Source organism: Sciurus carolinensis, chromosome 2 (genome assembly GCF_902686445.1).
Source record: "Sciurus carolinensis chromosome 2, mSciCar1.2, whole genome shotgun sequence".
In the NCBI taxonomy this organism is placed as follows: domain Eukaryota; kingdom Metazoa; phylum Chordata; class Mammalia; order Rodentia; family Sciuridae; genus Sciurus; species Sciurus carolinensis.
This window is the reverse complement of record NC_062214.1, coordinates 164,455,389-164,473,058: the sequence shown is the minus strand read 5'-3', so window position 1 is coordinate 164,473,058 and position 17,670 is coordinate 164,455,389. Positions and strand designations below refer to the sequence as shown.

General features: G+C 44.9%; 1 non-coding gene across 1 annotated transcript; it reads left to right on the top strand.

The window, feature by feature from the left end:
* Positions 1 to 17,216: 17,216 nt before the first annotated feature.
* Trnad-guc (transfer RNA aspartic acid (anticodon GUC)) lies at positions 17,217 to 17,289 on the top strand. The gene has a single exon. It is a non-coding gene; the product is annotated as a tRNA-Asp (tRNA).
* Positions 17,290 to 17,670: the final 381 nt, after the last annotated feature.

Genomic DNA, 17,670 nt, shown 5'->3' with positions numbered 1-17,670 from the left:
TCCCACTTGATGGCATTTCATTGTGTCTTAGTACAAATATACAGGCCAGGGGTGTAACTGATGGTTAATGATATGGAGCTCACCTGGGTGATGGCCAAACTCTGCTCTGGCTCTGCAGAACAGGCCTATTGAATTCTGACACCCTCCCTTCCCCAAACAAAAGATTATTTGAAGAGTTTCCTTGTTCTTCAAGCAAACGACAGCAGCCCAGAAAAACATGTCTTTCTCAGAAGCTTTTCCAGAAGGTTCTGAAAAAAGTCGAGCCTCCCAGAGGACTGTGAGTCAAAGAACCAGGAGAAAAAGGAGAGACCCGCAAGTTACCACCATAATCCCGGTGGCATTTGCTTTCCACCAGCAGGAGCTAATGCAGAGGTGAGGGACAACCTTTCTGCTCATGGATGCTCCGAGCTGCTGGCCCCTCAACTCCTGCTTCCCCTTCAAAAACAAAATGCAAAACAAAGCAGAATTAAAAAATGCTCCTTAGAATCCAGACCCGGAACTCCGGAGACATTAGCATAGTCTGGCACACAGCCTGATGGATAATAGATAACAGGTTATCCAGGAAATAATTAGCAACCCACGCCCACAGGGATCAGTGGCAGACACTGACCCCTGTCATTCAGGATGTGGCCCTGAAAGTAAAGAACTCTTTCTTCTTTCACTTTCAGGGGTTGGGAAACTGTCAGGCCTCTCTCCCTTCTTTTATACAGTGACAAGTTAACAAGTGCTGAGTTTCCAGTAGGCAGTTAAGCCCTCGTGAGCACCGCGGTTCTCACGCAGTCGCCAGACCCGGCGGGCAGGGTGGGGCAGGGACGGAGCCGCGGGCGCCCTGCTCTGTTAGAGGCCAGGGCTAACTTTCTCCTTCACCATTTTCTGCCCCCCTTCCCCCACCCCTTCCCTGCCCTGCTCCTTTCAAATTCCACACCTAAGAGCGGCCCAAGGAGCCTGCTGTCTCTTTAGACTCAGGAATAGAAGCTTTTGCTTACATCTAAAGAATCTAATGCTCGTTCTCTGCTACAGATGATATCTTTTGCGTTACGTCATTGTTGATGATGGCTTCCAAAACGTTTTCTCTTCCAGCCCTCTTTATCCCCCTCTGGTTAGATGTGTGGAATTTGAATGTAAACTGGAATGCAGTGACAGATTGAGGTCTTCTTGCTTCCCCTTGAGTAGATGAGGCAACAGCTTCTTAAATATCATGTAAAGTCAATCAAATCCATGTTCCCTTTTTCTGTCTTTGGATGGGGCTCCTATTTTTCCTCTCACAAAATCAATAGTAATAACTGACCCCCTGTATTTTGAGTACTAACACTACTGGATGGTGCTAAACACTACATGTGCCTTGTCTTAATTTTTTCCACAGTTCTGTCTTTTGTCCCCATTTAAGGTGACAAAACTGAGGCCTGGAGAGATTCATAATGTGCTATTTTTTTGTGTGTGTGAATGTGTGTGGGGAATGAACCCAGAGCCACTTTACCACTGAGCCACATCCCTGGCCCTTTTTATTTTTCATTTTGACACCAGGTCTCACTAAATTGCTGAGTCTAGCCTCGAACTTGTGATCCTCCTGCCTCAGCCTCCCAAGTCATTGGGATTATGGGCATGTGCCATGGTGCCCAGCTTTATTTTGTTTTTTCAAAGGTAGAAATAGCAGAACTGGAATTCAAGTCCCTATCAGATTCCAAAGCTCCATCATTGTACTACACCTATATCATACCAACACTTTCAAGGAAGCAGCAGGTGAAGGTCTACGCCCTGGGACACAGGCTAAATGGATAGCATTCTGAAGAGGAGGAAGTCTGGAGCCTGTGGTGGACGTCATTGCATTCAAAATCATCCATCATGTTTAAAGGTTGCCAAGGATTCCTCAAACTTCACTTCATTTGAACCTCATCAAAATCTTCATGACTCACATTATTTTCCACCACTACCCTGTGTTACACAGAAGGTTTAAACTGTGGATCAGAAAAGAAGTGATTTGTCCAAGGTCATTTGGTTGGTAAGCAATGGTGGTATGTAGTTTTGATTTTAGGCTTATAATTCTCAAATTTACATACCCCAACATGTCTCTCAATTATCCTTGATGTAGCCCTCTCAAAGTAATTCAGAGAACCGTACCTGACTCCCTGGCTTGTTCGGCAGTCAGTAATTTGAAAAGTATCCTGAGTAGTTGAGAGCGTGGGTTCTAGAACTAGATTTCCATGGTCAAATCCCACTCCAGCATGTGCAAGTTATGTGACCTTGGGCAACTCTCAGTACCTCAGTTTCTCATGTGTAGAATAAGGGATCACCTCTATGAATGAGGTTTTGGGGAAAGTGCTTAGGATCATGCCTGGGATGAAGAAAGCTGTCAATAAATGTGAATGTGAGATACAATTTTTTACTATCATATGGGAGTTAGATTACAGAGAAGTGTCCATTTCAGTTAGTATAATTTATATTTTTCTGGCAACGACAGGCTTTCCTGATTTCCCCTTTTGCCTGGGGCTTGGTCAGCGATCCCAGAAAGCTCTCTGGGGGAATGGGGAAGTCAGGCAGGCAAGGAATGAGTTAGATGCACATTATAGGAGGCCATTGTTTGGATGAAGCCCTGCACTGGGCCCCAGCAGACCAGATCAAAACTCAAAATGGAGTCACTCAGGCTCAATTTCCATATCACCAGACCAAAACTCAAAATGGAGTCACTCAGGCTCAGTTTCCATATCACCAAACCAAACTTCAGTTGTTATCTGGCTTTCCTGGAAGTTAAAAGAGATAGCAGCCAAATTTCCCATAAAGGCCAGTTTTTTGGTTTTCATTGGTACTGGGGATTGAACCCAGGGGAGCTTAACCACTGAGCCACATCCTCAGCCCCTCTTAATGTTTTATTTAGACATAGGGTCTCACTGAGATGCTTAGGGCCTACTAAGTTGCTGAGGCTGGCTGCAAACTCACAGTCCATCTCCCACAGCCACAGGGCTACAGGCCACTTTTAATTGACATGATAATGAAGTTCCCTCTGGTTCATTCCTTACCAGAAGAAGTAACCTGAAGCCAGGAGTGCTTGTGCTCACTGCCAGTAATCCCAGCAACTCCGGAGGCTAAATCAAGAGAATGGCAAGTTCAAAGCCAGTCTGGGCAATTTACTGAGACTTTCAGAAACTTAGTGAGACCCTGTCTCAAAATTTAAAATTTTTAAAAAATCTTGGGATGTAGCTTAGAGGTAAAGTAACCCGGAGTTCAATTTTCAGTACAAAAAAATTTTTAAAAGTTATCTAAAACTACCTGTTAACCAATCAGTTATTTTTTTCTATTGTTCTGTCTCCCACCTTACAAGAAAAATAACTCTGAAATAAGTAATCCACTCTTCGTTCTTTGTTTCTGTTTTCTTCAGCCCTTTTCTGACTATAAAATTAATTAGCCTCTTCTACTCAGCTCATTGGCACACATTTTCTTTTACAGGATGAGGTGCTGGCTGACTCTGGAATTGCAGATAAAGTCAATTAATAGCTCTCAACTAAATTTGTAGTAAATTTGTATTTTGACAGAGGTAAGCCAAGTGAACAGGCTAACTTGGGGAAAGGGGTTTGATCCCTCTGAGATCCTCTGCAAAATTATTTGGAATACACCTCAGAAAGGTCCCTGGGAACCCTTGCACCCATCCCCCATTGGTGAGGGTTGCCCCAGAGGCATTCACTACCTTTCCTCCTCAAGGGTAGGTGTTCCAAAGACTTTGTACCCTCAAGCAAAGAAGAAGCAAGAAGCACTGGGTGTGGTGGCACAGGCCTATAATCCCAGCAGCCAGGGAGTCTGAGGCAAGAGGATTGCAAGTTCAAAGCCAGCCTCAGCAATTTAGCAAGGCCCTGTTTCAAAATAAAAAAATAAAAAGTGCTGGGGATATGACTCAGTGTTTAAGTGCTCCTTTGTTAAATCCCTGGGACGTAGATGACAAAGAAGGAAGAGGAGGAAGCTGTTGGTGCAATGGGAACACCGTGCAGGTGACCTTAGGGTAGTCCATCTATGTAGGATGGTACCTTGACTACCAGTTACAGTTAATGCCCAATGTAGTTAATGTACCCTCTTCTCCAAAACACTTGCCACCAAATAGCTCTGTTATTTGCTCTGGATCTAATTTTGTTTTGATTTGTTGTTTTCTTTTGTTTTGTACTGGGAATTGAACCTAGGGGCTCTTTGCCACTAAGCAACATCCACAACCCTTTTTATTTTTCATTTTGAGACAGGGTCTTGCTGAAGTGCTGAGCCTGGCTCTGAGCTTGCAATTTTCCTGCCTCAGCCTCCCTCCCCAGTTGCTGGGATTACAAGCATGTGCCACCATGCTCAGCTGAATCTAGTTTTAAAGAACAAAATTTTCTCTTTGAACTGTAAATACCTACTTAGTGCTGTCTTTAGAAATTCTAGATAACAAGTCTGGGAACATAGCTCAGTGGTAGAGCATATGCTTAGTGTGTGCAAGGCTGTGAGTTCAAACCCCAGGAATCAAGATAATCAACACTCCTTTAACGTATTGATAGTCATGATAGAGCCGTACATGTCTGTGCATTGTACCTTCTAGTTTATACAATTACAAAGTTCATTCATGTATATTATCTCATTTAATCCTCATGGTAAACCGGCGAGGTAGACGAAAGTCCTTTGAAACAATCCCAGAGCTTTCAATCCTTCTAGAAGGGATTAGAAACAGTTTGCTGATTTTTAGTTGATTCAAGGCCATGGGGAAGTTCTGCAGCACCTCTCCTCTCTCTGAACAGTTGGTAAAAGGTCTAAAAAGTCCCATTCTGACTATAGTACTCATGTTCAGGAGCTTTCCGAATACCATTACATTTAGACTAATAAAGTAGTGCAGTTACTTTACACATTTTTTTCTCAGTGTACACATATAACATGGTGTTAAAATAGAATTTCTGCTAAGGCCTGAAGACAACAAATATCACATTCTAAAATGAAGTACCAAACCACCAAACAGGACTGAGAAGGAAGGATGAGCTGGGCACAGGGACACACGTCTGTAATCCCAGCTACTCTGAGGATGACGCAGGAGAATCACAAGTTCCAGATCAGTCAGGACAATTTAGCAAGATGCTATCTCAAAATATGTTTTTATAAAGGGCTGGGGATATAACTTAATGGTAGACTACTTTCCTATCATGCCCAAGGCCCTGGGTTCCACGCCAGTAGAGGGGTAGGAGGAGGTAGGAGGTGGGATTTAGTGCTGAGGATGAGGATTAACAGTGGAGCACTTAGCTAGCTTGGAGCCTGGGTTTCAATCCCTAGCACACACCAAAAAAGGCTTTATTTAGCTCATGACTTTGGAAACTAAAAGTCCAAATGGCATAGCACTGACTCTAGTGAGGGGTCCCTTAGCTACATCTCATCCTGGTGGACAGCATCACGCACAGGAGGGAAAGATTAGTGGGAAGTTAAAGTGTGGGGAGGGGCAAGTCTTGAAACCTACCATTAAGCTCCACCTCTTAAAGGTCCCCCCACCTCTCAACATTGCCATACTGAGGACCAGGCGAACCTTTGGGGGACACACTGAAACCATATTCAACCAGAGCAGAAACTAAATAATTTGTTGCTTAATTCATTTTACCAAGTGATTAAAGTGACTGGAAGATTATTGGTATTACTAGGTATTATGGTTTGGATATGAGTTGTTGTCCCAAAAACTCCTGTTAACGCAGGAGTATTCAGAAGTAAAATGATTAGATTGTGAGAGTCGTAACCTAATCAGTCCATCCTAGTTCAAAGGGACTGACTGGGTGGTAACTGTAGGCAGGTGAGGTGTGGCTGGAGGAGGTGGGTCAGTGGGGACTGCTCTGGCAGAGCACATTTTCCCTGTGCCCATGCCACCCGCTGCTTCCTTGGTGCCCTGAGGGTAGCAGCTTTCTTCCATTGGCCCTTTCCCCTTGGTGTGCTGCCTCACTTAGGCCAGAGCAATGGAGTGGCCATCTGTGGACTGAGACCCTCTGAAACTGTGAGCCTTTTCCTCCCCTAAGTTGTTCTCATTGGGTATTTTGGTCATAGCAATGAAAAGCTAAAACACTAAGTGTGACCAGGAAGTCATGGGGCTTGCTCCATATTTCATCTGGGGCAAAGGAAGAACTCATTTCCTTGAACAGACAAGGATAGGATACCAAAATATACTTAACTTTTCCTTTTTCTGCAGTTCCAGGGATCCAATGCAGGGTCTCATGCATAGTAGGCAAGTGCTCTACCACTGAGCCATACCCTCAACCTCCAAATTTTGTTTTTTTTTCCCCCCAGTGCTGGAGCAAATTTTGCTTTTTGATTAAACCCCGTGAATCAGGTTTCTTCAGCCTGGTGAACATCCAAATTTCCAATACTGAGATTTACTAGTGATCAAGGAAAGACTGGTTTATGAGTCAAAATCCCAAAAGATTTCACTAGGGAGGTAAGACCAACTAAATATATGGGGCATGGTCCATTGCTTCCCACCAGATCAGAAGACCATCTTGACCTGAAGTTGAAAATGATAGCTAACGCATGTCGGTACTTCCAGCAACTTGGGAAGCTGAGGCAGGGTGATTTCATGTTTGAGACCAGCCTTGGCAACTTAGTGAGACCCTGTTTCAATATAAAACTTTTAAAAAGGGCTGGGGCTGAGCCGGTGTTAGAGAGGGCCCTGGGTTTAATCCCAGTACCACAAAAAAAAAAAAAAAAAAAAAAAAAGAAGAGATTAGATTAGATTCACTGCTGCTCTCATTTCTATAAGACCATGAAAGCAGATGGTTGCTATTGCCTTACCTCCGGGAATTCCAGACTTGGCTGGAAATCCACTAGATATGCCCCCAGAGACGGCCCTGGGATTAATCTATCTAGACTATGGATCCCTTTGCATGTAGAGATTGGATAATGGCTGTGAATATTGCAGTAAACAAAATGTTTTGGGAGACCTTCTTAACTTACTCTTCACTCCAAACCTTCTGCACTCGGCTTGATGATGCTGGAGCTGGGACTCTGCCAGCCACGCTTCCGCTTTGCCAGCTGGCTCCATGCTAAGTTCTTCCAATGGAAGTCACTAGAAGGAACAGCATGGGTGGAAGAGAAAGAGAGGACTCGTCCCAGCCTCTCTGCTTCCCGTGAGGTTTCTGTTTCTCTCAGTGTCACCCTAGTCTCATTTCTTCACCTTGGCAGTGGCCATTCCTTCTTGTGGCAACAGTCAAATGTCATTTGCAGTTTCCCCAACACTTTCAGAAGCAGCCTCATCACGCCCCATTTCCAGAAGACATCAGGTCCTCACAGTTCCCTCTCGTGCTCAGAGACACCAGCCCGGCCAAGCCAAGCTTCCTTCTTGGAGTTTTAGATTCAAGTTTTTAAGTTTTAATAATTCCCCCCCTCCCCATAACCAACTCTGGGGGTGGTAACGACTTCCTGCAGTTGCTACTACTATGATACTTTAGGGTCCCCTTTTCAGATAGCTAGTTAACAAAATCATTCTCAGTTAATACTTCCATTACCCTCTCTGTTCAAATATCTGATAATGTTTTCTACCTCCTGACTGGTCCCTGGTGCCTGATCAAAAACACTTCCTAATGAAAAATGGAGAACTAGAGTATCTCAGGGCACTGTTTTGGGGTACAGAATCAGCAAAGCCTCTGAGGGGAAGCGCTGGAATAGTTTTTCCTTTTTCTTTCTCTCTTTTATTCCGTCCCCTCCCCCACAATTTTCCAGTACTGGGTGTTGAACCCAGAGCCTTGGGCAAGTGCTTGACCACTGAGCTACACCCCCAGCCCTTAAGGTAGTTTCTTAACCATTTTTTTGAGACACAGAGCCCTATATGAAACAGAGGGAACTACAGGCTTTCTCTCTCAGAAGTGTGACCATCTACAGCACATCACCCAACCTTTGTACACAATGTTACACAGTCATAAGGGTGAGAGGACCCCAAAGTCCAAGTAATAATTCTCATGGCAGAACGCTGGCTAGGTTGAGTCTGCATCTTGGAGAAAATCTACTTGGCTGTCAGAGGTGTTGCCGAGGCCTAGGGAAAGTTGAACAAAAGGGCTGTCAGTAATGGGTTGCCAAGGAGCTGTCCTAGATTTTCAGACTCCCTGAATTTGAGATAAATATCCTGACTGTGGACCTGCCAACCGTCCTGGACTTATGGTTGCTCTTGTATCTGAAGTCTCAAAAATGTATGTTTTTCAGCAAGCACTTTTTATCAGGGTGGACCCAGCCAACAAAAGGCATTCTGACGCAGAGTCCTGTTTTCTGGGCTCTCCTCCCTAGAGGGCTCAGGGCCCAAGGCCCAACCTCCTCTCTGTCCTTACATGCGGCCTAGAGTGTAGTCCTCCTGGAGAGAGAAGCAAGTCGCCATCTCCTGGCCAGTACTATTATTGCATGGCCATTTTCCAGAAAGCAATTCCTGGTGTTCCAGTCCTAAGTAAGCACAAGTTAGTAATCTGATGTGTTGTGTGGAAGATAACACTCTAGGCCATTAGATGGATGGACACTGGGTTTGGGAAAAAATTACTTTTGGGCCTCAGTTTTTGCATCTCTAAGTCAAGGCTTTTATTTAAATGCTGGGGGAGTCTATGGCAAGTTTTCCTTTCTCCGACTACCCTGTTGAGCTTTCCACAATAAAAGGCAGTGTACCCACCTGTAATCCCAGCAAGCTGAGAAGCTAAGGCAGGAAGATTACATGTTCGAGGCCAACTTCAGTAACTTAGCAAGGCCCTCAGCAACTTAGTGAGACCCTGTCTCAAAATAAAAAATAAAAGGGACTGGGAATGTGCCCCTGGGTTCAATCCCCAGCACCTCCCCCCTAAAAAAAAGACTGTGCTAGAGAATGAAAGAGAATTCTTTCCCCACATACTTACACAGTTAAATAGCCACCACGCACCCCTAGAGAGCTGTCTTGTGCATTTTTGTTTCTTGGTTGAATATTGATCTTGTAAGTTATTTAGACATTGCTCAAAAATCTATGTTAGTGGCAGCCGAATCAGGGAGCCTGTCTGGATCCTGGCTGACTGGATTCGGTTGCCTACCCACATAAGAAATAAACAAGCAGTGTTAAAAGGAAAAATGAATTTAACTGCAGCTTGGCCAGAACTGGGGAGAAGCAGCTAATCTGTCTCCCCCAAGTCCTATCGAAGTGGTTACAATTATAGGAACAAAAGCCAGGAAATATACATATGTAGATCTAGCTAGGCTATGCTAATCAGAGATACTGTCCTAATTTCAGTTTCCTTGTGCTTGCTCAGGCCAGGGGGTGGCTTCTCAGGATGAGGAAATTCTGGATGCAGAAAAGCAGTTACTAGGAAGTTGGGAAACAAAAACAGTTTTGGACTGTTTAATTTCAAAGGGGGCTCTGTTACATATAGACTGATGGTTTTCTCTGTTAGTAAAAAAAAGGCTTGGCTGTTTCATTCATTCATTGCACAAAGTGACTTAGTTCATTCAACATGTTTTTCTTGAGTGCTTACTATGGGCCAGGCCCTTTCAAGGCACTATAGATATGACAATCAACAAAGCAGACCCAAATCTTTGCCTTGCAGAGTTACTTGTCTAGTGGAAGAGACAGACAATGAGTAATGACTGAGTAAAGAGAGGGAGATGATGATGTAGGAGAGAGGAGAGGGAATCGGTGGGATGAAGCCCTTGGATAGGCAAAGGGGCGCGGCTTCTAGCTAGTACACAGGTAGAGAGGATGACCTGAACCCCTCCAGGTGTAGGACCATGGACCAGGTGCTGGGGATATAGCCTGCTTTCCCACCCACTGCATTCTAACAGGGAAATGGACAATAAAAATGCCAACTAATAAAGTAGATATCGAAATCGCTGCTTGGGATACGTGCTATGACAGGAACACAGTGGCCATGAAAGTCATCTTCAAGATGTGCCTTTTAAGCAGAGTTTTAAAGTGTAACACAGAGGTGGAGTCGTGATTTAGTGGTAGAGCACTTGCCTAGCACGCGTGAGGCACTGGGTTCGATTCTCAGCACCACATATTAAATAAATAAAATAAGGTCTATTGACAACTAAAAATATGTATATAGAAAATAATAAGGTGTAACACAGAGATGTCCATGTGAAGAGCTTGAGGGAATAGAATTCTAAGCCAAAAGAACAGTAAGTTCAAGACTCTGAGGGGGAAGAGCTTGACCCATTTATGCACCTGAGAGGAGGTGAGGTTGCTGGAGGGTAGTAATCAAGGAAGGTGAAGCATGAGATGAGGTTGCAGAAGTTGGTCATCGATGGCTTTTGTTTCAACAGCTGATAAATTTTATGGGCAAATTTGTAGATAATGCAAGTCTAGAAAGCACAGGTAACACTGTTAAGTGGCAAAGGCAGAATTTAAAAACATTCCCATCGATAGCATGTAACCAATCTCAATGTCATATTTTGCATTTTAAGCTCAAAAAATCAATTGCTAAAGAACGGTAACAGTAAAATCAAGTATACCACTAGTTTTTATGAAGAGATTTTTGCGGGGGTTTTGCAGAGAGCAGAGCCTTAAGACAGTAAAAAAGCAAACTCATAAATTAGGCGTGATAATCATGGTTTGGGGCACGTGCTGTGCAATCCCTTTGCTGGGGAACATGATCATAAGAGCAGAAGTGAGGGAGTGGGGGAGGTTAGAGGGAGGGAAAATTTAAAAACCAGTACAGAAACGTGTTGTGGATTTGGCCAGGTCCACAGCTTACCGCGTGTCCCAGCTTACGGCATGAATTGCCTTAGTACCAGCCAGAGGGCAAAGAAATGGAGCAGTGTGTCTCCGCTGCACCACAGGGCCCTGGTCAATCCCATGATGTCTGGTTCCCCCACATGTGAGTGCCAAGCAGGCTACCATGATGTCTCCACCCACAGTGTCACTCAGCCCAAAGGCAGAAAGCAAGGGGCAGGTCAACTGCACCTGTGGGAACTGGTTGGCACCTCACAGAAATGGGCCCAGCTGGAATAAGAGACAGTGAGCCCCAAACCTCTGAAGTGATTTGAGGACTCTGGTATAAGTATGACGAGGAAAGGCATTTATCTTCCTTCAACATTTTACTCAGTCTTTTTCAGACTTTTCTTACAGTTGTAAGTAATGTAAGTGATTCTCATCGGCAATGTTTTTATGAAATTTGGGCCCTAGAACTAAAAAAGGGATCCCCAAATGCTGACTTTGAAACCATAATAACCCCTTGTTTAAAAATTCCCTAATTCCACAAAGGAATCTTGGTTAAACATTATCCAGGACTTCTGAATCTTCCTCAAATGTTGCATTTATATAAACTATTCCTGCTAAACCCAGGGCTATCATGGTAGGAAGGAAGTGGAGGATTGGAGAAGTCATTTATCCCATTTTATCCCAGACTAAACAAGGTCTTCAAATTTAAAATTCTGAGTCATCTCCAAATGAGGTTATGCATAGAAGTTTCAGAGTCACACTAACAACAACACTGGAAGATGAGACTCTTCTTCATATAACTAGATCTGTGTCCCCGTCACCAGATCAGGTGCCTGTGATATGTTATGGATAAATGTTTTTCAAAAGTCTTCTCATTATCTTATGAATAGCTCAGTACCTTTGGTGACATGTACGAATTTATGAAATATAAAGTTTCAAACAATATCACAACTAACTTTTATTATTCTGCTTTGACAATTCTCTCCCCGTCTCCCTCTGTCCATCCCTCCCTCCCTCTCTCCTTCTCTTTCTCTAATATACCAGAGACCTTAAAAAATGACAGTGGCTCATGTATTCCTTGACCTCTCTGATACCCTGGCTAATCCCTGCCAACTTGCAGAAAGTACCACTTCTCGAAGTTCTATTTCACCCCATTCTGAGAGCTTATTAGCCCTGCAGCTTTTGTTTGCACAGGGAATGCAAAGGAGATCTAGCTAGAGAGTGAGTGGGCAAAGTTTGCTCCTTGTCCCACTCTGAAGATGTTTGTAAATATCACCCAAGGCACTCTGGTATTGTATTGGAGATTGGTTTATTTTTCATCTCACAACGATTTAGGAACCCCTTTGTGAAATTGTTGCTGTGTGGAGTCATTGCTTCTAGATCTGCCTCTGCTGAATCCCTGAAGAATTGCCTTCTCTCAGAGTTTCTTCAATCTATTTATTCTCTAGGCGGCAGAGGCTTCAAGTTCAAGGCTCACAGCTGCGTTCCACTCTATTATATTCCTACCAGCGCTCCACTGGTGCCTTTGGGGAGCTCCATTGTAAGTAGAGGCCCTGTAAATGTCAGGGGTACTTTATCTCTTCCCTGCAAGGCACTACACAGGCTAGCTACCACAGTGGCACACCATAGCTCACCTCCTCGGAGTGCTCTGGGGCTTCCTCTTCCCTGTCCTTCAGATTCTAGTAAGGACCATATATATAAAATGCAAAGAGGAGATCATGCTTGAAGGAAATATCAACCAGAACAGAAGTTTCCATACTGAGAACAATCTCCGTGACATCTGGGCCAAAATGTCTCCCCTTGAAGAAGCAAGAACTTAGGGCCAGCTTTCAGTTTTATCCTTCCTCGTATGATCGGTTTCCTTGATCAGTATGTGGCTGTCCCTGCATGATGTTTCAGACTATTTATTCTGGGTGGGGGTGTTCCCCATTCTGTGGCCTTCTCCTCTGATGGTCCAGGAGCCTCTCTCTAATCGCCCTGCAATGTGTCTCCATGTTAATCTCCCTTCTTAAGTATGGGTTGGAGAACAAAACGGGGACAGTAGGAGGAACAGAAATGGTTCCAATGATTGCTTGCCAGACAGGCGACTATTGAAAACCAAGAATATAAAATATGTTTTAGGGGGAGTTCCCAGCCCTGAAGGAAAGCCACAGAAAAGCAAGAAGGAGTGTCATTGTCCCTCCTCCCGGCACAGATCCCAATCTGCCCCAGCTATCAGGTTGACTGGGGCTCAGATCTCTCAAATGGAAACTTTCTGAGACCCATTTGGACTAGGGTGACCACTTCTCTGAAGAGACCAAAAACCAATCCAAGCCTGGGGCCCAGAGCAGGTACAGCTGTGCCCCTCCATTGTCCACAGAAACTCAGCCTGCCCACCTAGGGAGGGTCCTCATCAGTGGGACATGGACATCCTGGGAAGATGGCAGAGGTTAAAGCCCACAGGGCACCTGGGTTCCAGGTACTGAGCAATAGGCACAAGCTTGATGGGAAAGGAGTAGGATAGAACAAGAACAAAGACCTTCAGACCTCGCGGAACACCAGGTCTGCAGATTCAGCAAAACTGGATTCATCTGCTGGTTACAGAGCACATCACTGTGCTCACTACCCACTTATGAGAAATGCCTGGCCCTGAGAGAGGCTCCACAGGACAGGAGTCGGTCCTCCAACCTGGGGCCAAGGAGATGAGGGGTGACAGGTTCAGGGAAGGAGAGAGCCCAGTGGTGGGATGAGGAGGGCAGGCTGTGCCCTGCCGAGCTGCTCCATGTTGTAGGGAACAGTAGCTTCCACAGGTGCCCAGCCCCAGGCTCTTCCACGGTGAGTACACGTGCTAAGGTAGAATGGCTTGGTAAGTTGTGTGGGAAAACAGATAACCACCAGCTGCTGAGCATACAGAACTTACCAGAAAGAACAACCCCCAGAAGCACAGCACAATCATCAAGCAAAAACTGATCAATAAATGAATCATCATAATAAAGAATGACCCCCTGTGAACTTAACCCAACTAAATCAGAAGCTCACGGATGGATGGCTGCCTGGGTGTATCAGACCCACATCAGGGAGGCCAGGCCTGTGGGCTTATCCAACACACCAGACCACAGAATGATGGAACCTCACCTGAAACACATAGGACCACCTAACGTGGTGGCAGGGCAGCATGTGGTAGGCAGCACACACCCGCCTGTCCTCTTATCAGACCATCCGGAGAATGTGCCCTGAGGTCACCTGAGGTCAGCAGGCAAGAGACTGCAGCCTCTGTCTGTCCATGGGACTTCAGCTCTGCTCATTTTCCTCCTTGGCCCCCTTCAAAACTCCCTGCCAGGAGGGTCCTCAGCTAGGACAAGTTCCACACCCAAAAGCTTTGAGCCCTGAACTGCTTCTCTGACTGGTTGGACTCATCATCTAATCTGACCACCTGCAGTGACTCTTTTGCATTGATATCTGCTCTCTGCCTGTGTTCATGCAGCTTCTTAAAACCCTGTGGCCACTGTTAACTCTTTCTTGGCCTTTCTGTAACATAGATTTATAAATTATGCTAGTGATTGATATGCTATGTATTGATATTAGTAATTAAGATTGGAATGAAATAAAAGAATTTGTGATTGCCTCAATCTTGACATCAAGTGAACCGTGAGTGTTTGGATGAATTAAAGCTGATGAAAGTGATGTAGCTTGTGAATTTATTGTTATTCAATAAATTGTGACATTGTGGAAAGATACAAACGTGTCCTGTCTGGGTTAATGGCATAGTTTGCTCATGACACCGAAGCTGAAAGGGAAACCTTCATGAGGAGGGGCGCTTGAATGGGTTCCGGAAGGGAGGAGGAGGGGTAGGGGGTTCACTCTGGGACTGAGAAGACAAAGGAAGAACGTGGACCTCCATGAAGCACATTCAAATTTTGGAAATAATTCTGTACGTGATCTCCCTCAGGACAGAGAATTTCTTCTTGCCCTTTGTTCATTCCCCCAAGCAGAGGGAATGAGGAATCAGAGCATCTCCAAACCCGGTGGTAATCTGAAAATTGTTCCTACTACCACTCACAATGAAAATAAAAATAATGTTGGTGTTGATCACTTCCTCGGTGTTTTCTGTGTGCCAAGTACTGTGCCAAGGGCTTTCCAAACTTTAGTTTCATTTAGTCTTTATAGGTACTATTATTAGGTACTACTACTATTATTATTAATACTTTCATTAGTAGTATTACTATTAATATTACTATATGATTAATAATACTATTGTTACTAAAAACTATTATCAGGTACTAACATTATCTCTATTTTATAGATGAGGAGATTAAGACTTGCAGAGGTTATGTTACTTGCCCATATAGATAACAATTGGAAGAGTTTATACTTAAACCCAATCTTTGACTCCAGAGCGCTCACATTTCACCAGTCTGTATATTACCTGACTGTTCTCGAGTGTTTCTGCTTCCAATTACACAGTAGATGCTACATTTCTAGGAGATGGATTTATTCATCCGACACCCCTCTGTTCTTTCTTGAATTAGGGAAGCCTAATTCAAGGTTCAGCTTTTCTCTGAGACCCTCTCCAACCCCTCCAGCTCTCATAGGGCACCCTTTATAAAGAATTCCACAGCACTTATAATGTGCTCCTCTGACTTGGCTTTTTTTGGGGGGTGGGGTGGGGATGGGGGTTGTGTCTGGAGATTGAGCCCAGAGCCTCACACACGCTAGGCAAGCGCTCTACCACTGAGCTACATCCCCAGCCCCTCGCTTGGCATTTCATCATAAAAGGACTCAGTTCATTATCTTGTTCAAATGGGAACATCTTGTCTCTGCAGCCAGTCTGCAGTAACCCTGGGTAAGGACAGGTCTTCTGGAGGCAAGAGAATCTTGGTGATTGGGGTTGAATGACTCCTCCTCCAAGCCCTTCCTGTTGGCACAAAGGCAGGCAGCGTGTCCTCTGGAAGGCCCTGCTCCAGGCTTCAAGGCCAGCGTGCTGGCTGCTGTTATCTTGGCAGCCTGCCCCTCGGCTTCCAACTCTCCTTCCTCACCTCATCCTGTGTTGATATTCTCTTTCTCTTTGCCTTTTCTTAACTTGGCAAAGACAAATCTGGCAGCTCCCCAAAACTTTCCTGGGGACAGGCTGGCTTTCTGCTGTCCAGAGAAGACACTGCAGCCTATTCCCAGAGAACTCCTGGCCCTCTCCCAGATCCCTCACCTGGGCAGGGAAGCGGCTTCCCTAGTGCACTGCCCTTGAATATCATTGTGCAATGCAAAGGGACAGACTAGCCCCAGCATGGGCAGCATCTACTGTCCGGACCCCCTCAGAGCCTTTCCCATAAACTTTCCTCTCTGCAGAGGAATCAATCCACTCAGTAACCATTCTCTTGGGGGGTCTGGAGACTGATTGATGGGTCTGGTTGTTTTATTATTAGTCAGTGTAAGTTAAGTAAGTCAAATCAATAAACTTTATAGGTCTCCCCAGATTGCTCCAGAGGCGAGACCCAGTAGCTTTCACCTCCATAGATTCAGACCCCTGACTAAATAAAAAGCAATAGTCACCTGGAGAAACAGTTTGATTTCTTTTTGAGAGACTCTCTTAGTGCCCTTGAGCCTGTCATGACTTAAATCAATAACCTTAACAGCTTCCAAGAAGAAATCAGTCGCCTTTGGAGTGTCTCCATGCCACCACCTGGTCTCCCAGGCACATGACAATCTTAGATGCCCTGAATGAGCCAAACACAGTGGTAAGGACCAGAACCTCTGCCTCTCCCATCCCTAGGCATCTGGTTCCGCACGCAGCCCTGGCAGTCCAGAACTTTCCCACACTCTTAGTGCTTTGCTTTTCTTTCTTCCTGTTACAGAGATTGAACCCAGGGTCTCATGCATGCTAGGCAAGCACTCAACCACTGGGCCACACCCACAACACCCCCAGTGCCCTTTTATCCTGCCCATCTGTCCTGAATTTATCCCTGCCCAAGATTCCCCACTACCCCATTCCTGCTGTGCATCCCTGATCTCCAGGGACGGCCACAGTAGGACCCAGCCTCGCCATGTCTGGTTGATTTAGGGGTCATTCTCACACTTTAGCTCATCCCCTTCCTCAAACTAGCCTATCTCCACCTCCTATCTCTACCATTGTGAGTGGTAGACACAATGGAGCCTGCAGTGAAATGATCTGGCTCAGGGCCAGGAGCCAGCAGAAGAGCAAGTCATCTCCGTCCTTGTGCCCAATGTGAGATCATTGTGCCAGTGAAAACCCCCAAGTCACTCAACTGGGAAGGTGGCCAGAAAGATCCCCACAATATTTTTATTCCCAAGTGGGAACAAGACTCACCACTCCTTAGACATGGAATCGAACTTGTGAATATGGGGGTTTCTGTAGTTGGTCCAAAGTTCATTCTGTGCTACCATTATGAACTCTCAAACCAGGCAATCAGGGGGTCAGGGTCAGGTGGTCTCAAAATTGTTCCTATAAGAGCTGGGCAGGGTGGCTCATGCCTGTAATCCCAAGGCATGAGGCAGGAGGATTGCAAGTTCCAGACCAGCATCAGCAATTTAGTGAGGCTCTAAGCAACTAAGTGAGATCCTGTCTCGAAATGAAAACTAAACAGGGGCTGGGGATGTAGCTCAGTTTGTAGAGTGCTTGCCTGTCAAGCACAAGGCCCTGGGTTCAATCCCCAGCACCGCCAAAAATAAAAAAAAATAAAATAAAATAAACAGGGCTGGGGATGTAGCTCAGTGGTTGAGCACCCCTGGGTTTAATACCCAGTACTAAAAATAAAAAAACAAACTAAAAAAAAAAAAAAACAAAAAACCTGCTCCTATGATGGATAAAGTTTTATTTTTTTATTAAAATATTTTTTATTTTTACAGACACATTTTGATTCATTGTACACAAATGGGGTACAACTTTTCATTTCTGTGGTTGTACACAATGTAGATTCACACCATTTGTGTAATCATACATGTATATATATACAGGGTAATACTATCTGTTTCATTCTACTATTTTTCCATCCCTACTCCCTCCCACCCCTTTCTCCTCTACACCATCCAAAGTTCCTTCATTC